The sequence below is a fragment of the Dermacentor silvarum genome, chromosome 11 (assembly GCF_013339745.2).
Source record: "Dermacentor silvarum isolate Dsil-2018 chromosome 11, BIME_Dsil_1.4, whole genome shotgun sequence".
Taxonomy (NCBI): domain Eukaryota; kingdom Metazoa; phylum Arthropoda; class Arachnida; order Ixodida; family Ixodidae; genus Dermacentor; species Dermacentor silvarum.
The window spans coordinates 102,077,639-102,105,060 of NC_051164.1; the positions used below are offsets into that span (position 1 = coordinate 102,077,639).

Sequence of the window (27,422 nt, forward strand, 5' to 3'; positions counted from 1 at the left end):
GACGATCATGCATTGGCTGTAGTGAGATGTCGAGTTGAATTTGTCTTATGCTTTTGGTATAGTCATAACAACGTGAACTAAAACGCGCTGCCCTATTCAGAATTGATTCGAGTTTTTCGATCAAATATTTCTGATGGGGAGACCAGACGGATGCAGCGTATTCAAGCTGAGGTCAGGACAAATGTTAGATAACCTAGATTGCGAATATATTTAGTAGAATTATGTAACTTGCGGCGTATGTACCCTAATGATCTCGAAGAATTAGCGCATATGTATGCAATGTGCGTTGACCACGAAAGAGTCGAAGTTAGGTTAGCACTAAGATATTTATATTGAGTATCATGCAAAATAGTGATGTTATTTATGTGATTAAAAAACGTAGAGTTAGTATGCTTGCTGCTAAGAGAGACAATTGTACATTTAGAAACGTTAAGCTTCATTAGCGAAGTGTTTCACCAAAGAGATATAAGTTCTATATCTTTTGGGGGGATTGTATGATCTTCGGCACCCTTAATGGAATGATAAAGAATGCAGTCATCCGCAAAAATGCGCACGTGAGAGGAAATGTTATTCGGTAAATCATTATTCTTTATTAGAAATAGTAATGGACTAAGAACGCTGCCTTGTGGTACACCTGATGTAACGTGTGAAAGAGGAGAAGAAAAATTAACTGCTGTCAATTGCTGACGATTAGAAAGAAAATTGCGAATCAATGTTAATGTAAGAGAATCTAGTTTAAGCGCAGATAAATTCAAGATCAAACGGCAATGTGCTACAAAGTCAAACGCTTTCAGTCCAGAAAAGCACAATCAGTTTGTAGATCATGTTCCATGTTAGAATGCAAATCAGTTGTTAATTCGAATAATTGCGTCTCACATGCAAAAGTTCTCTGAAATCCGTGTTTATTAGTAAAGAAAAAGTTGTTGGCTTCCAAGTGGCTGTAGGCATTTGATGCAATTACATGTTCTAGCATTTTGCTGCATATAGATGGTATGATAATGGACGGTAGTTTTCCGGTGCCTATTTATTACCTGACTGAAATATGGGCATAACCTTGGCTATCTTCCAGTCCGAGGGCAGCAGGTCAGTCTCTAATGATTACATGAAGATGTGAGAAAGAATTTTACTAGACACTACAACGGTGTTATTTTTTTTTAGGAATCTTAGAATTAATATCGTCAACTCCACAGAACGTGGTTAGCTTGAGGTTATTTATCAGGCATGCGACCCCTTCAACTGTTATTTTTATAGGTTACATGTATTGGTAGTTTAATTCCGATACATTCGGAAGATCAGAATGATCTTCTGTGGTGAATATAGAAGAAAAGTAAGTATTGAAAGCAGAAGGGGCGCATTGGGAGTATCTGGAAGGGGAGTGTTATTATTGTTGGTGTAAAGAAATGTTATTGTGGTCCTGACCTGGGCTTATAATATGCTAGAACTTTCTGGGATGAGGTTTTAGAAGAGAAGGCAAGTCATGAGTGAAATATTTATCCTTAGCAGAAGACAGGGCAGACCAGTAAATTTTTAAGCTTTCCTTGTAATTGTCCCAAGCTGCTTTCGTGTGCAAGCGCTTAGCACTGTCGTAGTGGCCTTTCTTCCTGTTTTGCAGTAAATGTGAACCATGGGTTAGATTTATCATTGGTTATCGTAATGAGAGGGACGTACTGGTTAACTAAGGCTGACATCTTATTCCTGAAGAGCATCCAATTCTCCTCTGCGGATCGACTGTGAAATGAGGGAAACAGCACAAGGGACAAGACTATATGTAATTCGGAATTCATAACATTGTAATTGGCTTTATTATAAGCGCGTATTTTTTGGTAGTAAAACCTGTTATTAATGGTGGTAAGTTAAGAGTTACTTGCAGTAAGGAGTGATCAGTAAAACCATTAACAGACGCAATTTCGTCAACTGTCCCCGGGGCAGTTGTAAGAATTAAATCTAAAATATTGTTACCCCGTGTAGGCTGCGTAACAACCTGAAACAGATTAAAATCTAAGGTTAAATTGATGAATTCTGTTGAAATATTACATGTTGAAGGTAAATTAACCCAGTCGATCAAAGGACAATAAGAGGATCAGCGGGCGGGCGGGCTGGGCGGACGGGCGGAATTGGGTCTCCGGTCACAGCGGAATTTCTTTAAGTGAATCGGCTGACTCGCTCGCATCTTCGTCACTAAATGGACCCGCCTTAAATATTCTTCCAGATTTCGCTTTTATAACAAGAGCTAGATTTAAGCGCCTTTTATTTCTAAATTGTAATCATCCATACTTGCCGCCGATGATTTTCGACATCTAAATTTCCTGTGGAACACGAGCAAATGCCTTTCACGACAATGTGACGTGACTTTATCAAACTTCCGTTGTAGAGTTCCCCGCCTAAAGTAAACATGTAAGCAATAGAGATTAGTAAGAGGGGATTGGAGGTTTGGTGGCAGAAAAGCAGGAAGACCACAAACAACGGAGGCGTACAAAAAGCAAGTTCCCAATGGTGGTTCAGAAAGCTTGATGCTGGGAATTCATTCTGAGTGTGTGCTCTTTTCTTTGAAAAAAGATTGGTAGGACATTACGCAAAATAAGAACAAGAGCTTGGTGGTGCAACCCCAAGTCCCGTTTCAAAGGGTTTCGAAGGGGACGGCCATCCATCCATGATGCATGCAAGAGCAACATCATGATTCATTGGCATCCCCTTTGAAACGGGGCAGTTACAAATAGTCACCTAGCCTGATACTCACGTATGCAATTTATTCTAGCATTTGTGTATACAGCTCCTTCATTTCTTAACGCGATAGCGTTAAGGGCTCCGTTTCGCAGAAAATCCAGTCTCGGCGTCGGCGTCAGCCATTGCGGTGTTTTCCCCAGAGAAAAAGTCATCCCCAACCATAACCACGCAGGCCCTTCACGTGGCGTACAGGCGTTACTGAAGTAATTCAATTTTTCATAGTAAAATGCGTCAAAAAATTCGTAAAGTGCGACTTACAACTTACAGACATGATAGCGTAGGGTTGTAATTTGAATATACGAGAACACATAATTCTGCTTAAGCGGAAACTCACACACAAACCCATTTTTGCTTGCGATGAGTCACTGCTTGTAGCCTCTGTACTGCGTGCAGCCATTGCTCTGGCCTGCACTTCAGCCCATCACTGTTTTCTGTCGACGTTATATGCGCCACGAAGAAATCCCGGGATCCCAGCCATCGACAGCTGGGCTGTGAAAAGAAACGGAGCTGGGCAGGCCATGTAATGCGTAGGGCATATACCCCGTGGACCATTAGAGTTACAGAACGGATGCAAAGTCGAGGACGCCAGACAGTTAGGTTGGGGGGATGACATGACATGGAATCAGCTATTGCAAGACCATCGCCTTCCGCTCATAAAGGCGAAGCTTAAGCGTCCTCCATGTCTTCTTTCTCTTCTTCAACCTGTGCCTGTAAAGATCTGATCGTAACAATCGTTTCCCTGTTTTTTTTTTCCATCACTCTAAACGTCTCTTCCTTATCTCGACTGCTAACCGGTTGATCCTTCCGTCCACTTTAAATCCAAGTGCTTCTGGGTGGTGCACGCTACCTACGGGGGAATTCATTCGCATTCCATTAGTAATACCGTTCATCCGAAACAATGAAAACGTCCGGAAGAAGACGCGGAATGGAAAGTCCTATTCTAGAAAACGTCTTATATTTAGTCTAATGACGGGCTTGAATCCATTTTATAGACGGTCTAAATCCGTTTTTAAGAACGTCACAAAATACCCCGTCCCAATTCCAAATACCAAATAATCGCTCCAAAACCGCGGTCAAAATTTGTTGCAAGACGTTTTCAGAACGTCGTGGATAATTCGGTTCAGATCTTGCTCTTGTTTTTGCAGCTTAGCTTTATTTATTTTATTATTATTATTATTATTATTTTTTTGCTGTGGCAACGTAAAAAGATCAGCGCGAGTAACCGGCGATTGGAGTGGCGAAATTACGATATGTGGCGCTGCAGAAGAGTACCGGGCCCTTCCCAACCTTCGCACTGGAGGGTACTTGGATCTACCAGTTGTGGTTTGGAAGTAAATATTCGGTTTGATGGATGGTTAACATACGAACCAGAGCTGAACAGATCGTGATAATGAGCCATGATCGCGCGGTCGCCATTGCAGATAAATGGTGATTTCGCTACGTAACTAACGCGAGAAAGAGTCCAGCTCTATCGCTATTGGCTTGTGCCTGCACGGTGGCATCACACATCTGCAATTTTGCTGCCCCCGTCGGCGGTCACTTCCCCAAACCGTTACCATAGCATGTTATTGTGCCACACTACGTGCCTATCATCGAGGCGACGGTCGCTCCCCCCCCCCCCCCCCCCCCCCCATTTCTCCCACGTTCATCTGAATTGGTTGTCCTTGTGCTGGGCTTCAAATATCCACTGACAACCTTCAAAGTTCCACGGAACTGCTGACCCCCTCTGGTGCGCTCTTACCGCTATACATGTACGCTATCTTCCTATCTGCACATATTGCATAAAGCTTTTCGTCTCCTCTTCGAATGCTCCAAGTGTCCGTCCCTCGTTCTCCACCCCGAAGTCACAACAACATGCAAAAGGAAGCTCTGGTACCGCAATAAGTAAATGCCAAAACAAATATTAATGATGCATTATTTTATTTTGAATTTCAAAACACTTACAGTATACCAGTATAATGCTGATGTACGATTTTATTTTGAAGTTCACAACACTTACAGTACACCTGTGTAATAAATATTATACCACCGACATGGTATAAATGAACAAAGCCGTTCACGAGCACAGCAGAATGGAAATGCAAAACAAAGTAAAAAAATCTCCAAAGTAATCATAATAGCAGAAACGTATTGTAGTACGGTGTGGTAAACTACACCCAAGTAAAAAAATGTCTTCACGTTTTCACAGAAGGCCGGTTTATCAATAACAAAAAACATTAGCTTTTCAATAGACTTTGTCAATGCTAGTACATAACAGGTAGCATTTTGCCACTGTCATCAGTGGCAAAAACACTGGTTATCTGAAAATATAGCTTTCTCGAAGTTGAATTTTCCCACCTCATAGATTTGGAGAGGACGTGTTCTGTGCCTTTTCCCACAGATGTGAGAAGGCATTGGAGTAACTCGGCGCCTGTCAGCGATCGTACAACAGCGCGCACGTGGACGCCACATCAAAATGTTGCTCAAAACTCAAAATGTGCAACATTAACAGCCTTCACGACTTATTTCTACTCCAAGTATTCACGATACAGTGCCTAAATAGACGCCTGAAATAAGTACTAACACCAACGCTGCACTGTACTGGGGTGGCACTGGTACATGAATGCAATTGTCCCCGTCGCTTTTCGCCACTTACGGTGCGCTACACTCACGAGTACTTGCATTTCTAACTATGCTTCCGAATTCAGATATTTCCTTACGATAACCAGCAACAACGAATTGACCACGTACCGCAAGAAATGATAATCGTCATGTCATTCCATGTTTCTTTGTCCGCTCGACTTGATCCACAATATGGCGGGTGGCACTCCGGCAGCTCACCGCTCGGTCTCTCCCGCGCTGCAACTGTCTTGTCGACCCTCTCACCGGCTGCGGAGAAAGCATGACTCCGCTCTGACAAGAAAAAAAGTGTTACCGCCAAAACCAGTCTTAAGAGGGTTTCGAGAAACAAGGACACAAGTAGTGTCTTTGGAACACAACGTTTTTTTTCTATGCAATTTTAAGGAAAATATATATTCTGACTGGTGTGAGGTGTCTTCAGGACATCGAAAAAGATCAGCAATTCCTTTTACCCGATGTATCCCCGCAATCGACATTTTGAGGTCTTTGTGTGCTACTCGGAGAGCTGGCCTCCGGAGTTTTGCTCCAGCGTACACATGCCTCTTCCTAGTCGCGAATATTTGCTCCGGTATTTTTTTTTTTGTCCTTATGCAACCTACACGAGCCAGAAATAGCAAGATACTTCTCTCCGTGTTATCGTGCCGATTTTTCCTTCTAATTTCTTTCTTCTCGTTCTTTTAAATATCCTTGGTCTCTTTTATTGTTTCCGTTCTTTGAATCCAATTCACTGTCTCTGTTTATCTCACTTTCTTTTCGATGACTCCTGGCTGTATATTTACAGCTTCAATTACGATGTACCTGGTTGCCAACTTTCTTGACCTCTTCCTGCATTCTGTGTTACCTGCTTTTCAGGTACAGATACTGTGCCGTATTCCAAAGTCTTTCTTCAAAACTAGTTTTGTTCTGCACTTCTCTAACTTCAAACGAGGCCCAATCCATCTCTATTGCAAAAGTCATATGCCCCATAATTCTCGTATCCAATAATCAGATATGAAACATATAGGATCCTAAACAAAAACCTGTTTTCCCCGTATGTCGTATGATTGTGGTTTTGCCTTGCGCTTCCAAAGCCAACCACCCGGCCGATCTTTGGCTAACTTCCAACCCCGACAAAATATCGGATTTTTACTTCGTGGACATATTTCACATTGTGTATCTATGTCCGAAATAAATTGAAAATGACAACCCAAACAAATGAAAATAAATGCAAAGCAGGCGACAAAGCTGCTTGGGAATGTCTTCATTTCGAACTGTTTCTCGATAATTTCGTGGGGATAAATGTGCACTCTTTGTATGCCACTCTCCTTTTTCTTTTAATATAAGCCAAGATAAATATGTTTGCTGTGTCGTAACATATTACCAAGGCACTCCATATACTGTATGTGTCCACAAACCTTCAATGATACAGAGCTCATATGAATTGTTGTGAACCCAACACCGGAGTGACATTTGATTTCAACCCGTGCAGGAGTTTCGTTCTCGAGCCGTTTTCCGTCTGCGTCCTGCGCGCCACCAGACGTCCTCCTATCGCCAGCTGAAGCAGGTGAGTGCAGCCGCGTTCTTCGTGTTTCACGGGCGGCTTGCTCGGTACGTGTGCTGCCTGTCAAAGAGCGTCGCACAAGTTGAAATTCACAGTTGAATTCGTAGTGAACGAATAAGTTTGCGCTAGAGACATGCAACGCCTTCACAGTGAAAGAATAACAGCGCGAAAAGACAAGGACGACAGAACGCATGTGTGTGTGTGTCTCCCCTTCTCATGGTCTAATGGTCAGATCTAACGTTAAGGTGTGCTTGCAAAATTATTCTGCCGTTAGCGATCTTTATAGTCGATACAGCTCGCAACCGTTCTAGAAAGCTTCATAGACGACGTTATGTTATTAGGCAGATCATTGATAAACATTAGAAAAAGCAACGGGCATAGCACCTGGCTTAAGCACTCCAACCCATTTTTGTTCTCTAAATTTCGCTGTCATGATCATGGTACCCTGTGAGTAATTGCCGTAGATAAACGTACACCTGCAGAGACTCTTGACTCTGACTGTTGATAAATTTTGTTCCCTTGCCAAGCTATGTAATATTACCTTTGTCTTCTACATCTTCATCTTCTTGCACTTGTTGCAATTCATCGCCACTGTTGCTGAAGAGGACAATGTCATCTTCAAACCGAAGGTTGCTGAGGTATTAGCCGCTGATCCTCACTTCTTAGCCTTGCCAGTCTAATAGCCTGAATACTTTTTCTAGGCATCTAAGCATTAGAGAGATTGTGTCTCATTGCCTGACGCCTTTCTTGATAAGTAATCTTCTACTTTTCTTGTGGAGAAGCAAGGTAGCTGTGCAAATTTAGTAGATATTTCCCAAGATATGCACGTATGCCTCCTTTACTCCTTGATACACAATGACTTCATTACTGATAGTACTTCTACTGACTCAAATTATTGTTATTCCATCTTCTTCCCCCGCTTTTCCACGGCCCATGTCTAGCAGTGCCCTTATAGCTTTATCGCTGGTTATGGAAGGGCCTCTGTATCCTGTTCATCACTATAGTTCCAATGAAGCTTGCCTGGTTGGTCTAGCTGCTATACATGCCTTCTGGTGTTTTTACTTTATCATCGAAATTGATGGTGGTATTACCCTGATTATCTTTCACTGAATTTATCTTGTCCTGACCTATGCCAAGTATTCTCAGAGATGTCATGCTGTGGCTATTTTTTACGGCATCCTCAATCTTTGCGATGTTATATTTTAGAATATCGCTTACTTTCTTCTTGTTTATCAGATTTGACAGTTCAGGGCATTCTATCTGATCTCTTAGATACTTTTACGTGTTGTCGTTTCTTTATTGGGTGCTCTTTACTTGGCGAAGCAGTGCCTTGGTGCCGTACCTCCAACTTCAATTACGGCTTCTGAAATCAGCCTAGTTACGGTTTCATTCATTGACTTTATGTTATCTTTATCTTGCTCTTCCAAAGCTTCATATTTGTTTGCGAGCACCAGCCTACATTCGTCTGCTTTTACCTTTACTGGGTCTAGGTGGCCTTTTTCTTCTTGACTAATTTTACTCTTTCTCTCTTCAAACTGAGAGAAATCCTGGACCTCACTAACCTATGGTCGCTGCACTTTACCCTACCTAACACGTCTACATCCTGCACTATGCTGAGTTCGGCAGAATGCAGGAAATATATTTAATTTCTTGTTTATCGGTTAGGGCGTTTCCAGGTCCATTTCCTGTAGAAGGAATACATTATTCGGAGTCTATTCCTTTCCGCGAATTTTACCAATAACTTTCCTCTACTGTTCCTAGAATCAATGCTGCAGTTACCCAATGCTTGTTCCCCGGCCTGCTTTCCCACCACTATAAGTATAGCGTTGACGTCGCCCATGACTGCAGTAAACTGTAATTGCACCTTTCTCATTGCTAAGTGAACAACTTCACAAAACTGTTCCATTTTTTCTTCATGATTAATGGGGGTTGGAGCGTAGGCTTGTACCACCGTTAATCTACATATCCTAGCTAGCTTTATTACGACGACTGCTTCCTTCTCATTAATGCTGCCCGCTATGTCCTTATGAATTAGAAATCCTACCCCGAATTCTCTCTTATCCGGAAGAACTGTCTAGCAGATGGCGTGGCCGTTAGTCTGCACTGTATAAGCCCAACCAATCCTTGTAACATCACTAAGCGCCAATAATATCCCAGACAATGCCTGATAATTCTTCAAGAAGCTGTGCTAAGCTAACCTAACTCGAGAGGGTTCGTCTGTTAAACGTTGCCGGGTTCAGTTTCCAAAGATTATTAGAACCTTCTGCCGCGTCGCAGGCCTGACCATCGCATTGGTCAGGTGCTCCGTAGCCGCTGGGGACTCAGGGCCACAGGTTAATTGCAAGAGGTAATTCGTTGTATTACGTGCCAGAACCACGATCTCATTATCATGCCGGTCGCACTCCGGATTAATTTGGAACGCCTGAGCTTATTTAGCCTGCACCTAAATTTAAGCACACCAGCGTGTTTGCATTTCCCCGTCAAAATATTGCCGCCATGCACGCCCGGGATCGAACCCGAGAGATCGAGCTCGGCAATGCTATGGCTTGTAGGCCAGCTACCTGCACACTTCTCTGGAAGGCAGGAACACTCGCTAGGAATAGTGCTTCGACCATTTACCGTATATATTTGTGTAAGAGCCGCACTATCTTTTCGTATTCGCAAACACGTGCGGTCACTAAACTGGGCTAGTTTGTTGATTTCTTGATTCGTGATTTCTTTGTCCAAAAAATGTCACAGTTTCGCCCTAAGGGCGAAGCAATGTCATGCGAAGTAAGGTGAGCGGCTTTGGTAGCAATATGAATTGTAGTAAACATGAGCTGATTAAGTAAGCAGGTGTGCTGCGGCGTAAGTAGACCGACATGAAGAGAGACTCGATGACCACAAGAAGGCGCATGTGAAACGGTGGTGTTGATGAGAAGCGCTCCCCGTGGGCAGCGCGTGCGAAGGGACACACCTGTAGCGCTGCACTGCCGATCCGGGCAGCATTGCATGTGTAGCGTGCGTTGGAAAATGTGTCCCGACTATTACTAACTGAATGAACAAGCATGGTGTGAGCGCGCACAAACAAACATGAATAGAACACACTGAATGACTGCAGACAACGACTGTCAAAACGCTGGCAGCAAGCGCTTATACGCCGCAGCGGGCGAAGGTACGTGCGGTCTATCGCTTCAACGGAAACTGAGCGGCGAATGCACAGTGCATAAAGAGCAGAGCCATGTGGAGATAAGAGACGGTGCGGGCCAGCGACGCGCGCGGTTGTTGGCAGAGTAGAAGTGCGCCCCCCGCTCCCTCCGGCGCTCGCTTCCCGCGTCCTTGCTTGCGCCCGGGAGATTGAGTGCGTTCGCTCTCCGTGACAGCGTGCGTGCCCGCACGCTTCCGCTCGGGCATACGGCGCGCGGCGAAGATTTTATCTATAGGGAACCTCACGGCGACGGCAGAAATCTGGTGGAAGTGTCCATATAATTGCTATCGCAATAAAAAAAAGCGATCGCTGTTGCTTTCATAATGAATATATTTGTTCACGCAAGCACGCCAAGCTGCTGCTGGCTGTCTATAGCCCTCAATATAGTTGCTGTCACCGGTGCTCAGATTCGCCTCGGTAGCATAGTCGACCTCGGTGCCCTACATGGCGTGAGATATGACTGTGACGTCAAAGCTTTGCACATGACACGTGATCAGATTGCAAGAGCACGCAAAGAAGCTGCAACGCTCTCTTCAGCCTTCGAATTATTTATTTCAGCATTGTTTTTCGAATACTAGGCTGGCAAGTTTGGAATCCGGTCCTTAGTCGAGACGGATTACAAATTTTGTTACTCTTACGGTATTACAAGTTCTGTCAGCCATGGTTGCGTTATTTCTCACATGTGCTGGCTGGCTATTATCTTATGCGCCGCTGCATGCCAGATAGGCCTGGGAAATCACGATGTTTGAAAGCGAACGCGCGACTTATCATCCAATTTGCACGACGGACACACACACCATAGACGAAAATATGACAAATCAATTCTCTGGAATCCAGCAAGGTGGAGTATAACGTTCAAGAAAGGGGAAATTATTATATACCCGACTTTTATGAGGAAGCTACAAAGAAAACCCATAGAGATTTTTGACAAAGCTTCGCAGTTCAAGAAAAATACAGCCCAATTTCCAGCAAAGCGGTTGTTTCGAGCAGTCGCATTACGTATTTCAGTTGCCTGAAATTAAACCACATACTATAACCTTCGCCCGTTTGAAACCTGTCCACCAATAACGCTTTCCATCAAGTGAAGAAATCTTTCATTAAAACTGCATTTGATCCACACACATTTAATTCCGCATACAGATTTGCCATAGTGCCTCCCCCCCTCCCCTGTTTCGAAACACACTCCGCCTATCTGGAGACCCTCGAACCCTTCGCCCACACGCCGCGCATGCGTGTGATTAGCTTTGAACTGACCATTTCCAAACAGCAAGAAATTCAGCGATGCCGCTGACACTCCTATATATTGAATAGTGTGTAGAGCAGTAAATATAGTATGTAAGCCAAGATAAATATGTTTGCTGCGTCATAACATATTGCCAAGGCATCACATACTGTATCTTTCTATGATAAAGAACTCATATGAATTGTTGTGAACCCAACACCCGGAGCTGTACAAAACATGCAATTTCAACCCGTGCAGGAGTGCGTGGAGTTGGGTTCGCGAGCCGTTTTCCGCGTGAGTCCCGGTGCCACCAGACGTCCTCGTATCGCCAGCTGAAGCAGGTGAGTGCAGCCGTGTTCTTCACGTTTCACGGGCGTCGCGCTAGTTTGTACTACCACACAGTGACTCATGAATATGTAGGGGGAACAGTAGTTGAATGTGAAGGCTTGTTTGTTGTGATTCATAGTGCACGAATACCTTTGCGTCAGAGACATATAACTCCTTCAGAGTGAAAGAATAACAGCGCGAAAAGACAAGGACGACAGCCCGCACGCATGTGTGTGCCCTGCTCGCCTTGTCGTTTCGCGCTGTTATTCTTTCACTCTGAAGGAGTTGTATGTCTCTGACGCGAAGGTATTCGTTCACTATGAATTCCACTAGCGCAACGCGCTTCCTCAATGGCGCGGGCAGCCCCGGTCGGCGTGAGAAAAAATAGGCAACAAAAGAAGTACGGGCACCTGCCCACGCAGGTACCCGTGGAGACGCGAGAAGAGACTTTGCGGAAAAAACCGCAAAGTCTCGTCTTGTCCCCCACTACGCCCGAGTGGCGGCCCTCGTCTTTCGAACCCCATGGGCGCTGCGGCCTGCAAATCCCTGCCGGCTCCCAGGATTCGATCGTGGGCTTCGAACCCCATGGGCGCTGCGGCTCTTCGCGTTGCCGGCTCCCAGGATTCGAACGTGGGCCCTTTCGAGTGCGAGCTCGACACTCTACCCACTCGGCTAACGTAGCGGCACGGTTATCGCCTTACGAAAGGCGACCAGCAGCGTGATGCTGCTTATCGCCCGGGTGAGGGGGAAATGTGCGTGCTACGTCAACGCATGCGCACGACCGGCGTTCGTTTATCGTAGATGGCTGTTCGCCGACATTCGCAGCAAGAGAAGCGCTGGTTTGAGCATGTGCCAACCTGAATCGAAGCGCAAACAGAAAGAAGAAAAGAAATAAATTTCGCGTGGGCTGCAATATAGCCTAAATGTACGGTAGCGTAACCGTACGAGTGGAGTGAACCACATGGCGTCGTTATCATATATAAATGATCGAACACAACCAATGGAAAAGCGTATGAGTCGTGCGATCACTTCTCTAGCTGGCGACTAATATGGCCTAATTTGTCGGTCGCGTTATCCCACGAATGGAGTGAACCACATGGCATCCATGATCGAACGCAACCAGTGAAAATGCGTCTGAGTCGTGCGATCACTTGCTCACTATATTAATTATGTTCTCTCGCATGCTTACGAGGATGCCGTGGACGCTGGTGTGTGCTGAAAGAACCAGTGTCCTCGCATTGTTACCAGCTAGACTTAACGGTGCTAGAATCGGCGGAACATAAGCGACACAGCTAGAGGACCGAGGTAATCTGGCTCCGTGGTGCACATCATGGATACGCGTTTGACTAGTTGTGGTTCGATCAGTACAAACCTCGCCTACCCCCCTTTCATGGACATTTCATCATTGGCTAGGCGGAACTGTAGAATTGAAGTAGCTATAGCGTGTTAGGCTGAACAAGGGAATTACGTTGTAAGAGGGTCGTTGGACTCGTATGCCTGCGGGACTGCTTGTCGAATGGGATGCCAATGGTAGCGTTGGTTTCATGTCGTTTTGCTTGCACAATACACTGCATGGCTATAGAATTGATGGCATTTCGTTCACAATGGTGTTGACTTGCCCTGATTTTCCCACATTGTGCTATTGGTTAGCTCCGTCTTTTAGTAAGGCTGCAGATTCCGGCAATGGACGTAAGGTGCGTACCCATATGTGACTGAGGCGAGGGTGGCGTACTGAAGCGGTACAAACTTCCCGGGCATTCTGAACTGCACCGCGCAAGAAATTTCGAGTTTCACAGACGGTGAAGGGAGTGATGTGTGCAATGTTTTATTGTGAGGCACCGTTGTACACAACTGCCATTATAGACCAACCTTTCAACTATTCTTGCAGGGCAGAGCTTCACACAGACAGCGCACTTCAGGAGCCTGGAAGCAATCCGCAGTGCTCCATTGGCCAGCGTCGGCTCATCGACATCCAAAGTGGTCGTGCGTATTTGTTTTCATGCTATACCTGCGCATGGGGTTTCTCGTCAGAATGTGAGCACATGAATGAGAAGAAGACAGGTTAATGACCACCGTAGATAGATAATACGGAGAGGTCGACCTGAGCCAGTGTGCGCTAGGGAAGGAGTATGTACATTAGACCGAGGATAGCGTCCTCCGCCAGAGAACCTTTCACCGTTCGCCTAAAACGTATCGCCGCAAGTTTCGCAACCATAGATGTTGATTTGAGGTCCAATTGAAATCGATATTGTTATCAATGGGCGTGAGTTCACCAGTGATTCAACTTCTGTCAGTACTGTCTGTAATTCAACGAAGTTCTGAAAAGTGGTCTTCTAAGCTTTTCGTGGGGTTGTTTTGAATGTACGTATGACTTTCTCAGAAACCACCCCACCATGGTTAGCGTTTCGCTATAAACGTCCATTTAATTCTATGTTCTCTGAAGTACACGTTCCTTTTAATTCTTTTGAACGTGAGACAGTTCTCGGAATACACTCTCCTGCAGACTCCTCGACTTGTCGGGTGAATTCCAGCTCTGCCGGAAGAACAATAAGATGCTTCTCGTTGGTCGTGAATTCTGAAGTATTTCGCCCACTCTGATCAAGTTGTCTTCATCTTTGTAAGGAGCAAATTTCATTAGGGTAGTATTAGACTCATAACCTTCTTGTATCTGAAAGATCCAAAATTTCTCTGCTCTTTGCGTTTTGAATATCCAAGCAGTGATGTTCATGCTCTTGGTAAGAGTGTTAATACGGGAGAGGTCTAGCAAGGGATATGTATTCTTGGATGTCACTTGTAATATCCTTGTTTCTTCTGCAGTTTTCTCACTTCAATTGGCCGAAACAAGTGTTGCTTAATCAGCCACTCAGGGCCAAAGTGTGCTGTCTTGAAAACACTTTCCCGTTCTGATGGACAATATCGCCGTTGACCTGGTGAAGTCAGGGCTTGTATTTCCTTTACTCTGTTCGATACGAAAGGCTTCCATTTATCAGTGTCTGAGTTTGCAAGAACGGCTCTTGGGGGGGGGGGGGGGGGGAGTCAGAGCAGAAGTGCATTTTGTAGTCTCTCGATTTGTCTTTCTACACAGTCTGCATGAGCCCTGCTGCCGTCACAGCTCCCAACAGTTCTAATTGCGGAGGCGTTAACTTTTTCAGTGGTGCCACTCCTGTCGTAACTACTGCATTCCGAAGAGTCACATATTAGAATTAAAAAATGGTCGTCCCTATGCAGCTTTTTCTTCCACAACTGCTGGAAGATTAATTTGGCTTTCAATATGAACGGAGAAAGAACGCCGTATGGGTCATAAATCTGAGCTGCTGTCTTCGTTACATTCCTTTTTGTCATTGCCAGGGATGCCACGAGTTGTATCAAACCCGTACATGTCAGAACTCCATGTGTGTTCTTGGTTTTAGGAACCGTTAACCAAATACCGACGCTAATGTCTGCTTCTTTTTCTTCACTGAGATGCTGCATGCTTGTAGAATTCGTTGTCCATTTATGCAGATGCATTCCCGCTTCATAGATGACTTTAGCTGCATTATTGCAGACCAAGGAAGTCACTCACATAAAACTGGTTCTTAAGTCGGCTCGTCATCTTCTCCTTTTGTATTCTCAAACTGTGTGGCACTAAGTGTGGCAGTGTGGCACTAAGAAGAAACGGGCTTGATGCGGCTCCGAATGGTACACGATTCATCCTCCATATTACTTATCTTGGCGATTCCTTTCCCCGTTTCAGAGGACTTTCGTACCGAAGTGCATTGCGGTCTACTTCAGCAAGATCAATTTGCAAAAAGGACTTCTCAATGGCAGCTGCAACTGCAATGTTGTAGATTTTCTTCATCTCTAGTTCAACAGCGTTATCCTTCCAGGGGAAGCGAACTTCATAACTCCCGTCAATTTTCTTCACAGTTTTTTTGAATTCTTGAGTAACTATGTCTGAGTTGTAGTATCTTTTTCAGCCAGTATTCCCATGTGCTCCACTTTCCAAAATGCTTCGAGAGTGTCAGAGCAACTTTCTACGGGGTCTTGCAAAGTCCAACCAAACAGTGTCCGTTATTTAGTGTTCTGATTGTTCCAGTAGTAGTCACATCCAATAAGACCAATAAGGCTGTCGTTCATACAGGCATCATGTACAAGTTTAAGACTGGTGTCTTTACTGCCATAACTGCCATGAAGCGTTGAGTCGGGGAGGTAGAACGATGTGCTGTCACAGATATTGGGAACTTCTAGGGCTTCCACTCGAATCTGCTTTCAGTCATACCGGCTCTTTCAAAAAGGTTCCCCACTTCGCAGTAACTTCCCACAGGCTTTAACTGAAGCAGTCGATGCGTGTGATCGTTTCATGCAATCCTTGCGTCCAAAACGTTCTTTGAGTAAGTCTACAGCAATTTCATAATTGCGGTCTTCTGCCTTGCCAAGGAACCGAGGTAGCTCTTCAAGTACTTAAATTTATCAGCGTTGGACACATGTTCATTTTTGTGTATAGAACACTCGTACTGATCCCAAAAAGAGCACCAGTTTTAAACACTTCCATTGACCTATACACGCTTCGAGTTCCGATTCAAGTTGCGCGTCTTCTATCAATGGCTCAATAGCGCCAATTCTCGTAAAGCTGCCTCTTTCATTATTAGAACATTTAAGTTGTCTTGCAACTCTTCATTAGTCGTTGATGACTTTCGTCACGCCGGCCCTTGGTGCACTCCGCTTTCTCTTATGGCGATCCATTCTTGCGTAGTTGCGTTAAGAAGAATCGCTTTAGAAAAAGCACAGTCAAGGTTGGTGTGAGTTGGTCAGCAGTCGAAGATAGGTTCGCACTGGTTCAGAAGACCTGTATAGGCCCATTGGGCAAGGCATTGCTTTTGCTTGCAGGCTCTCCAGCATGCGCATACAAGCTGACGCCATGTTACATAGCACAGGCATGCTGTAGCCCACAAAAAATAGCTGGTACACTTGAAGCCAACTTCGATCAAAGGGACCCCATCTCAGTCCAGCCCTAAGCGCAGTAACATGTTTTGTCCAACAAAGATTGCGGTCTATTAACACAATAATAAATCTGTCGACAACGATATGAGCGTCAATGCCCGCACTGCAGACTCACTTGCTGAGAGTTGCAGGCCTCTACGGCGCAAGTGATGGTACCCGTCTGCATGGCCGACCAGTATAAAATATAAAGGTAAGGACGCCCTCCGTAGTGGACACGAATATGGTGCGGCTACGCATACATCCGGCTACCAACTCCAATATCTTCAAGCGCCCGAAGAATCGAATGGTGGAACATGTTGTCGTAGGCATCTTTAATATCCAGAAATATTGCACATGCCAGACGTCGGCGTCTTTTCTCCTGTTGGACAGAACATACTTGGTCGATCACACCGTCAGTAGACGACCAGCCTCTTCGGAATCCGTCGATAAAATCAGGAAATCCACCACTTCTTTTGAGTAGCCATTCCAGTCTGTTCAGTACCATCCGCTCCTCCGGGTTTCAGCAGAGCCACAAGACGACTGTACTTCCAGTTGTCTGGCACAGTCGCTGATTCCCACGTAGAGCGACAGGAGAATTTGTCGAGCTTCCACACCAAGATGACCGGCGGGAAGCAGACATCGCAGCGTCGAGCTCGTGCATAGGGAAAGGCGCATCCAGACGGTGATCACAGGATGATGACGAATGGCGGAAACGTCACTCGTGGTTGCATTGGTAAACGGCTAGAGGGGAGGTTCCTTGTGGCATATATGTGCAATCATTAGTTCAACCCATAACCTTTGCATTCTTTCCTTTCCTTGGCGTCATATTCTTCAGCTTGTATGAACAGTTCACGCTGGCCAGACAACGCTGTAATGTTCTATGTCACCGCACCGCAAGCTTGAACGGAAATTTATCCGTCGAAATGTACATAATTGCAATTTATTGGGCTGCCAGTTTCATACAATCGTGGACCTACACCCTACTTTCATTGCCTGTGCGCTGTTCCTTACACAATGCAACTGAAGCAGGTTACTGCGGGCGCTTCTACATTGTATCTGTCGTAGTTCGGAAAGGCTGCGCCACTCCGCAAAAATACAGAAGAGAATCTACGACACCAGTGATTGCGTAATGATTCATTCGCGCGCGACTACTTCTTGTTTGCAGAAATCATTCAATTTCTGAATCGCGGCAGCTTGCACGATGCGTCCCGTGACCCTTTACTGTCCATCGCTCTTTACCTCGGGAAAACGCATTGCGCAAGCCGCCCGCGAACTGTGACGGACAAAGGTTACACGCACCTCGATGGTCTGGCGGCGCCGGGACTAACACGGGAGACCGGCTCGAGGATCCAACTCCACGCACACACCTGCACAGATTCAGGAAGTTAGTTGTTACATCAGACAATGAAACTGCCAAGATGGTTATCGTTATTGGTTATACACTGCATACCAACGCGTGTCGCTGGCTGCTCCTGTTACAATCATTAGCTTTGTACCGCGAGTTCAGCTAATTGTCGTTAGCAGTCTTGTCGAACATGGGTCCTGACAGCCGCCTCACTGAGATGACTCTTTCTACAGCTGTTCTAGTTAGGAACGCTAAACTGCTTATTCCTACCTCAGGTCACACTTCTTGTATGTACTGTTTCCCAAGCATAGTCGAGCGTCTGTGTTTTGATGGAGTCGGTGCGCTGTAGCACCAACAGCACCGTTTCGCTTTGTGCGCTTCCATGACGTTTCCAGCCAATTTTCCTTCTTTCTTCATCCTTCCTACCGCAGAACTTGTCTATTCTAGGGGTCCGCCGAGCAAGTCCTTTACGACCAGGAAGAAAGCGATAATTGCCGAAGGTAACAGCCAGCAGGAACAGGTTGCAAAACAATGCTCTAAGCAAGTTGTTCGAACTTATTTACAAAAAATGTGGTTGATCCCTCTTATATAGGAATCGGTATAGAACACGAAAGTGAAACGTGTCTTCACAGAAGTAGTGTAATGTTTATTGCACATTGATATATAATGTCTATTGGTGTTTTGTGGCTAAAGCGCCCTTAGGCGTTGATGCACCCACGCTGACGCCTGGTGGCACGTCTCCTCCATCACGACTACCAACGTCGATGACCATGAGCAACCGTCGTGCATATGGAAGCTGCACTACGCTGCACACGCTAGCACAACGCGAAAGACGAAGCACGTAACTGACACACTAATACAACGCGCAAGACAAAGCACGTAACTGAATCGTCACCGAGTCAAATCAGCGCGTACAGCGCGTCGTAATTGCAGCCTCCGCGATCAACTTCAGAAACATTTTCAGAGCTAATTGCGGAGGCCACGCTCCGCTGTGCTGAGTACGGTGAACGCCACCTAGGTGGCGTTGGTAGTGCTTCTTGATGCCAGCGTCCCTTCGAATGCTGGCATCGAGGCGTCGTAGTACTGAGACCACCGAAGCGTTCACTGTCGGTGCGCGTTAAGGCCGGAATACATGGAGCGAATAACCGGCGTCCGAGCGAAGAACTTCGTCGGGCGGCGAACGTCCGACGGCCGGCGTCAAGAAATTTGCCGTCCGCAGCCGATCTGCCTGTCCAAACATTTTCGTCGGGCGAACGCCGCCGCCGGAAGCGTCTAGCGCGCAGCGGTGGACGACAGCCAATCAGGAGGCACTAGTTCCGGTCGCAATGCATGCTGGTGTTTCGCGCGCGCGCGCCTTTTCGCGTCGTCTGCAATCGCGTTGGTGTTGCCGTGTCTGCATGTCTCTGCACCGATTGAGTAGTTCCTAGTATGATCTCTCAGGAATCGCGTTGTATTTGTACATCCCATATCCGCTGATCTGCGAGGAAACAGACAAGCAGTGCAAGCTCTCTACAACAACCTTCAACATAAATCTTCTGATCTCAGAGGCCACATGCTGTCGTCATGCCTATCTCCCGACTTCCCCGATAGATGGCGTTGGCATCGGATATTTCTTTCGCTAGGCTTAGACGCGTTCGAAACGAGAAGCGATCTCGAAAACTACTCAAGGTTATCCATAATACTCTGTCGTCGAAGCGGCCTGAGACTAAGCGAAAGCCGTTTACGCAGTCATTTGCTTCCAACTAAGTGAATTCTACAAGGACAACGCCAAATTCAGTTCGAAGCGGGCGGCCGGGACCGCCGCCAACACGGCGGCCAACGCGCGGCGGCGTTCGCCGCATGTATTGCAACACAGCAAACATCCTGCGTCGTGTCGCCGCGTCGTTACTTGACGCGTGAAGTTCGTCGAGAAAGTTCGCTCCATGTATCCCGGGCTTTAGTGTCATAATGCAGTACTTCTCTTTTCTGCTCATAGGCGGCGGCACCGCCCCGAGCAAGAGCGCGGGTACACGGAGGAGTGTTAGATATATAAGGCGCGTCTGTGTAGCTCTCTGCGAATGCGTTTGTGGCGCAATGGGTTAAACGCTCGGCGATCTATCGTCGCGGACCGAGAGGTCGTGGGTTCGATTCCCAAATTTTGCATGTTTGTGGAACTTTTTCTTCTGGTTTCTTTCTTTGTATTATGTTCTATGACGTATTTCCGTGACGGAAATATTTCCGTGACGGAAATACGTCAGTGAAGTCTTGGTGGACCCCGGAATAAAACACTTTCGTGTTAAAACAATAAAATGCCACCTCCGTCCATGGTTGGAAAGTATCGGTACGGTGGCTAGATGGGTAGGTGTGCCGACCGAGCGTAGTTCACCACTTCTCCGCATCATGACGCAAAATTGGCGCTGCGGACAGTAGAAAGGTTCAGCGGCGCGCAACGGTGGCTGCGCTGTGTAGACGAGCTGCGTGTCTGATAGTATCGCTTGCCTCTGATTGTATCTTTGAAGTGCGCGTTATAATACCGTTCTGAGCAGTGTAGGCCAAGCCAGAATGAGGAACTTGTTGTTGTCGTCTAGTCAGAAAAAACGAAATGCTGAAGTAAATTTTCTAGCTTGGCGATTGGTCACATTTATTGGTACAAATGCGGCGCTCCAGCCCATTGCATTAAATACGTAGATGCATTTCTTTCCATGCATAACACAATACTGCAGTGGTTTTATACGGTATATGGAAACGTGTTTACGTGAAATTTAGTAATTTCTTATGTTTCAATTTCGAGAAATCTAGCTATTATGTTTATTGCTGCCTCAGTTACGGTATTTAAGTTGTTACGAGACGAATTGTGTTGGTAAGTGCACATGGTTCACTGTTTGGTTCCAATAAAATAAAGCAATACGTCTTGGGCTACATTCAAGAATATATTTAAAATACAAGAAACGCTCTCATAACTTTAGTCAGCAGATGCACCAACATAAATAGCCTAGCGCGCCAGCAACGTCTCAACGTTGGTCCACCACATCATAACATTATTCACAGCACACGCCTCCGCTTCAGGTGATTCCTCTTCTCCCTGTTGCTTTCGCGCCCCATGTTCTTGTCCTTGACAAGAAAGTAAAGGAGCATAATTGAATAGAATTTCACAACATCTTTTGTTAGCTCTTTCTTGTGCCGCTCACAGCCGATATTTGGAGGATTCAGCTGCAGAAAGGATGCAAAGTCGGCGATACTGTTCCTTCGTAACTCATATTTAAACTGAAGCACAGCTTGAAGGCGTTTTCGAGCGATGCTACCAGTTTTTTAGTGCTTCAGAAGGGAGCAACAGCCCTGACCTACTCATTCTGTTGAATTCAGTAATGTCCCTGAGCAATCGCAGCACTTGGTTCTTTGCAGGAACTTTCTTGCTACATAGCCTGCTATATAGAATATAAGCATCGAGTCACTTTTCTTTTCCCTGTAGCAGCGCAGCGCTGCTCGATGTCGCAGGCGCTGAGCACCTCATGTGCGGCTTGCAAATTTCCAATGTCGAGGAGCTCGATCATCGACGTACGCTTTTCGGTGTACGGCTTGCTCATAAACTTCGCCGATACTGAGCAAGCTACTGAGCAGCCCGGGGCGAACATTTCCGCTGTCAGACAGCGGAACAATTCCACTGTCTTTCTCACAAATTTAGAGCCCGACTTGCAGTTTGGAGCGAAGCAGTGGGTCTCCTTGGTGGTCTTCTTTGGTGGAGCAACGCCGCCGCTAATCTCGCCGGTCATCTTTCCTACCTGGAACATTCCACATCGCTTAGGAACTTACAAACAGTACGAGAGATGCGGAGCTCTTCACCTTTGAAACTGACACGAACAGATGACATACAACTATTCCAATACGGGCTTTATTTTTTTTGCTCGCCGCCAGTCCGCCAGCCCCCTGTAGCAGACGACGCGCGCCGCTGAACCTTTCTACTGTCCGCAGCGCCAATTTTGCGTCATGATGCGGAGAAGCGGTGAACTACGCTCCAGAAGCGGCGGTCGGCACACCTACCCATCTAGCCACCGTAGTATCGGTGCGGGATTGAACGTTGGCTCGCACATGCGCAAATCGCAGCTTCTCTTCCAGGGAATACCAGCGAAGAGCTTTCTACGCAGATATCGCGTCATGATCCCCTTACACGATAAGCGAACGTAAGCGTTGACGTAGCACGCACTTGTCCCCCTCACCCGGGCGATAAGCAGCATCACGCTACTGGTCGCCTTTCGTAAGGCGATAACCGTGCCGCTACGTTAGCCGAGTGGGTAGAGTGTCGAGCTCGCACTCGAAAGGGCCCACGTTCGAATCGTGGGAGCCGGCAACGCGAAGAAGCCGCAGCGCCCATGGGGTTCGAAGCCCACGATCGAATCCTGGGAGCCGGCAGTGACTTGCAGGCCGCAGCGCCCATGGGGTTCGAAAGACGAGGGCCGCCACTCGGGCGTAGTGGGGGACAAGATGAGACTTTGCGGTTTTTTCCGCAAAGTCTCTTCTCGCGTCTCCACGGGTACCTGCGTGGGCAGGTGCCCGTACTTCTTTTGTTTCCTTAATTTTCACGCCGATCGGGGCTGCCCGCGACTTTGCGCAAGCGCGTCGCGCTAGTTCAATTCATAGTGAACGAATGCCTTTGCGTCAGTGCCATACAACTCCGTCGGAGCGAAAGAATAACAGCGCGAAAAGACAAGGACGAGAAGGGCACACACACATGCGTGCTGTCGTCCTTGTCACTTCGAAGGAGTTGTATGTCGCTGGCGCAAATGTATTCGTTCACTATGAATTGCAACAAAAATGTCACAGTTTCGCCCTAAGGGCGAAGCAATGAATGCGATAGCAACACAGCAATGTCATACGAAGTAAGGTGAGCGGCTTTGGCAGCAACAACACGCAGAACTGTTGTCGACGCCATCGGCGTTTTGCCCGCGTTAGCTCAAAATGCGTGCGGCGTTGGTGACTGTTGCTGGAGCCTCTGATATAAATAGGCACTTGGTGCCGCAGCTAAACGTCGCCTCCCTTCCCTCCCCCTCCCCCACGGCCTCTCGCGCGTCCGAAGAAGGCGCGTTTGCTCTACATATATGGTGATTGTAAAGGAGAAAAGAGACGCCTACTTCTGCAGCCCTTAAGCGAGCACGGCGCAGAACGCGCGTTTGTTCTCCGCCGTGCGTTCACTCCCCGTGAAAGACGCGCCCCTCGCGCCCTTTCACTCGCACATACAGCGTTCGGCGCGCGGCGACGATTTCATCTCCAAATGACGTCATACGGAACCTCACGGCGACGGCGACGCCGACGGCAGAAATCTGCTTTTGAGTGTCCATATAATTGCTATCGCAATAATAAGCCTTCACATTCAACTACTGGCCATGTTCATGTGTCACTGTGTGGTAGTTCAAACTAGCGCGACGCTCTTTTACTGACAGTACACGCAAGACGCCCGTGAAACACGAAGAACGCGGCTGCACTCCCCCGCTTCAGCTGGCGATAAGAGGACGTCTGGTGGCTCCGGGACTCACACAGAAAGCGGCTCGAGAACCGAACTCCTGCACGGATTGAAATTAAATGTCACTCCGGGTGTTGGGTTCACAACAATTCATATCAGTTCTGTATCATGGAAGGCTTGTGGGTACATACAGTATATGAAGTGCCTTGGCATTATGTTAGGGCACAGCAAACATATTTATATTGGCTTATGAAGACTTTCCCAAATCGCTCACCCTTCGGAGCCAGCACAAAGCTTTGTCGCCTGCTTTTTTTTTTTCATTCGCTTGCTTTCTCACGCGGAATAACTTCAGTATGAAATTATGCTTAAATTATTAAATATAAGCATCCTGGCCCGTTTCCTGCAAATACTACTACAGTGATTTATAGAACGTGTTTTTCAACTGCGAAGCTTGGTCAAAATCTGTATGGGCAATGGACCACTTGCATACGTATTCTACAAGAAAACGCGCATTTAAACCAGCCATTTGGAATATGGCCTACAGATGACCCATATCGTGCCCCTAATTACCCCCAGATATAAACAAAATGCCTTGTTTAGCTGAGCGAGGACACCGGAGAAACAAACTACGCATCTCGTATGATGCACGAAACCACAAGAAATATGAGGGTTTAGTAATTGCCTGGAACACTTGCATTAAAAGCAGGAAAGTGAATGTTTCGCAACGCATTGCGCTTAAAATTATCTCGATTTACACAGAATTTCAACCGTCTCTCGTGCTGTTGCTTTAGGAGTTAGGGAAACATTTCACTTAGCGTCAGTATGACTCCCTTGAACACTCCAATGAATACCTTTCTACAATGACTGTAATGAACCTACACAGAATAAACATTTCTTCGTACTGCAAATAAATAAAAAAAAACATGCCCCGAATAGTTCACCGAGGATACCGGGGGAAAACAACTAAATACCGTGTATAACGCATAATAATTGGCAGAAAGAGAATATTCAGTAACTGTTTTCGGAGCACATAAGCAGCCTACACAGTGCAAATTTTCGATACACGCCACCAAAGAAGGGCCCTCATTGTTTCAAAATATAAATATCTGCTGTACTTGCTCCTGCTGGGATACAATTAATAGTGTACCTCTTATTTAGAAATAGCCTGAAAATGAAATCGACAAGGCCAGAAGTGACACAAGCTTTTAGAAAAAAAGTTCAAGTCAGTGTTCTATTGGTAATTAAAGGGGCCGTGAACCGCTTTTTATCGAAGTGGAGAAAGACATTTGGCGTGAAAATAGGCTATTTCAGAAATACTTTGCCGCAAAACGTACTTCAATGTGTTCAGCAGAAGCGGAACTATTGGTGCTCAGACATGGCCTCCGCTGTGCTCCCCTTCCTCCTTCAATGCCTTGCACTACGAAGGCTACGGCGGGGCCACAACGCTCCAGACATTTCGAAGGCGGAGCCTTCGAAAAGTCTGGAGCGTTGTGGCCCCAAACTGCATGCCATGGTGACATGGCATGCAGTTCAAATTTCATTTTGGATCTTAACGTAGACGCAGGACGTCCAATTTTGGTGCCTACGACTCGCTAAACGTAAGCCAATCGCGGTCGTCCACAGCGAGCAGCAGGTGGACTCGCGGCGTATTGGAATTATTATTACGTAGTAAAGCACACAGAAGAGAGTGAGGATCATGGCTTCTGTTGAAACGAGAGCTCCACAGCAGCGTACGCTGCCCGCGGACTATGTTATTTTACCAAGGCCGAGGGATGGTTCAGGGCCCCGCGGTTTAAGTGGTTCTGCAGGTTCGACCAAGGTCACTTTCACGAACATATCTACAATACGTCGTGATTATAGACAGTGAAGCTCGTCAGTTATTCTCGTCGTAGGAGGTTTGATTAGACTTTTTGATTGTGACTGCAACACTATGTAGGCTGTCTCCGGACAGAGATTAAATAGTTCCACCATTTGAAAATCCTCGCCGGCACGTTAAATAAGCTGAGTGTGTTTTCAAATATGGATATAGGGGTCCCAAAACACTGGGCATGATGATAGTAGTGCAAGCTGACATTTGTTTGGACGGGAGCGGGAAAGTACAGAAAGCATTACTGACATGGCCAATCTATTACGAAAGAAAATTTTGCTTCCAGCTGTAGTGTTGTTGGACTTTCTAGCATGCAGACAAAAGTGCTGCTTTCAAAACTGAGGTGGGGGCAAGTGTCCCCCCCGGTAGATACGCCTATGACCAAGGTTCAGTTTCACCTTTAATCTTTGTTTGAACTATTATTTGAATCATGGTGTATTTATCGCGATATATTAGCCATTTTCTGTCTATTTCAGCCTGTGGCAACGCTGCATAAGCAGCAGTGGACGATAGTACAAGTCTTGCGATAAGTCGCGCGCTCGCTTTGAAACACCTATCTGGCATGCAGAGGTGCATTCGAATACAGAACTTCAAATACCGTGTATACTTGAACAATGTTGAAATATATAATTCGAAGGCTGAAGAGAGCGCGGCAGCTTGTTTGCATGATCTTAGACTGAGCACGTGTCATTTTCGGACATCGCTGTGAAAAGCTTTGACGTCGCAGTCATATCTCATGCCACGTAGGGCACCAAGGTCAACTATCCATGAGTGTGCTACCGAGCCGAATCTAAGTAGCGGTGACAGGAACTGTATTGGGGACTATAGACGGCCACCAGTAGCTTGGCCTGCTTGCGTGAACAAATATATGCCTTATGAAAGCGTCAGAAAAATGAAACCGTAATGGCCCTCCCCCGTTTACTGACCGCACCTCTTCACGACTGCGAAAAAATAGCGCGGCTCTTATACGAATATATATGGTAAATGCTCAAAACAAGTTGTTTAGAACTACCAGCACACCCGTAACGCGGAGCAGTATTTTGATGGGGGCGAAATGCAAGCACCCTCCTGTACTTAAATTTAGCTACACGCTACACAAACTCAGCCCGTCCAACTTAATCCGCAGTGCGACCTGCCTGCTAATCAGATCGTGGTTTTGGCACGTAATACCCCAGAATTTGGTAATTACCTTTTGCAAATAACCTGTTTTGCTCATACATTCTGCCGAACTTAGCATAATGCAGGATATAGAAGTAGGTTAGGGTAAAAGCAGACGAATGTAGGACTTCGCTCGAAAGCAAATATGCAGCATTATGCAGGACGAGATATGGCCAAAGAGCTATGAATTCGCTACAATTCGCTATGAATTGCGTAAATAAAGTGCGGCGGCAGAACTCCCGTTGACTCTGTGGCGAGTACATGGGACGACCGAAGAAGAAGCCGCTCATCTGGAAGCGCGTCGGCGGCGAGACGATTCTGAATACCGTGCCTAGCAGCACTTATCATTTCCTAGTAAAACCTGGAAGAAAAGCTAGGTCAATCACCAGCTCCGCTGTTTACTCCAGCCTTGCTTGCACCACTAGTGCAGGCTGCCCCCCCCCCCCCCTTTTTTTTTTTTTTTTACAGTGAAGCTCAGTCTCAGATGGTCGTGTCCGCGCGTAGAAAAAAACTCTCATTGGCTCGAGCATTTTATGTTGTGAGAGGGTGCATATGAAAAGGACAACGGGGAGGGGGAGAGCGTGAGGCGCGCCAACCATCGGCGGTGTACGCAGAAAGTCAACGGAGGAGTGAGAGAGGAGTTCACATTAGCGTCGGTTGTCTATACGGAGCTTTGGTCAAGTACTTTTGTCTGGGAACGTCGTAGGCCATCGTTTAAGTGCTCAAAAATACCCGATTGTGCTACTCGGAGCCAGCACCGAAGCTTCTTTGCCGAGTACTTAGCGAAGGGGTCGGTTTACCATTTTGTAGCCGAATTCAACATAGCAAATCCCACCAGAGCGCCAGCTTCGCTGGCCTTCCCTCTTCGCAGGGTGAAAGTGCTCTGACTTTCTTTTTCGGCCGGTTTAGTCAAAATCCATTCGATTCAACCCCACTTTTTTTATTTATTTTATTGATTTCAGTATTCTCAGGGCCAGGGGCACACAAAATTGGCGGCAGTTTCCTTAAATTTGTGGTCTTCGGTGATGGCAGGGAGATGG

General features: G+C 46.4%; 2 protein-coding genes and 1 long non-coding RNA gene across 4 annotated transcripts in view; 2 read left to right on the plus strand and 1 right to left on the minus strand.

Moving 5' to 3' along the window:
- The window catches only part of LOC119434109 (nucleoredoxin-like protein 2), a 150,519-nt gene that overhangs the window by 90,899 nt on the left and 32,198 nt on the right, over positions 1 to 27,422 (minus strand). The gene's annotated exons all lie outside the window — the stretch shown is intronic.
- The window catches only part of LOC119434012 (pancreatic lipase-related protein 2-like), a 74,450-nt gene that overhangs the window by 14,527 nt on the left and 32,501 nt on the right, over positions 1 to 27,422 (plus strand).
- LOC119434013 (uncharacterized) lies at positions 6,809 to 13,597 on the plus strand. The gene is made up of 3 exons (XR_005188507.2): positions 6,809 to 6,886; positions 11,551 to 11,633; positions 13,508 to 13,597. It is a non-coding gene; the product is annotated as an uncharacterized LOC119434013 (long non-coding RNA).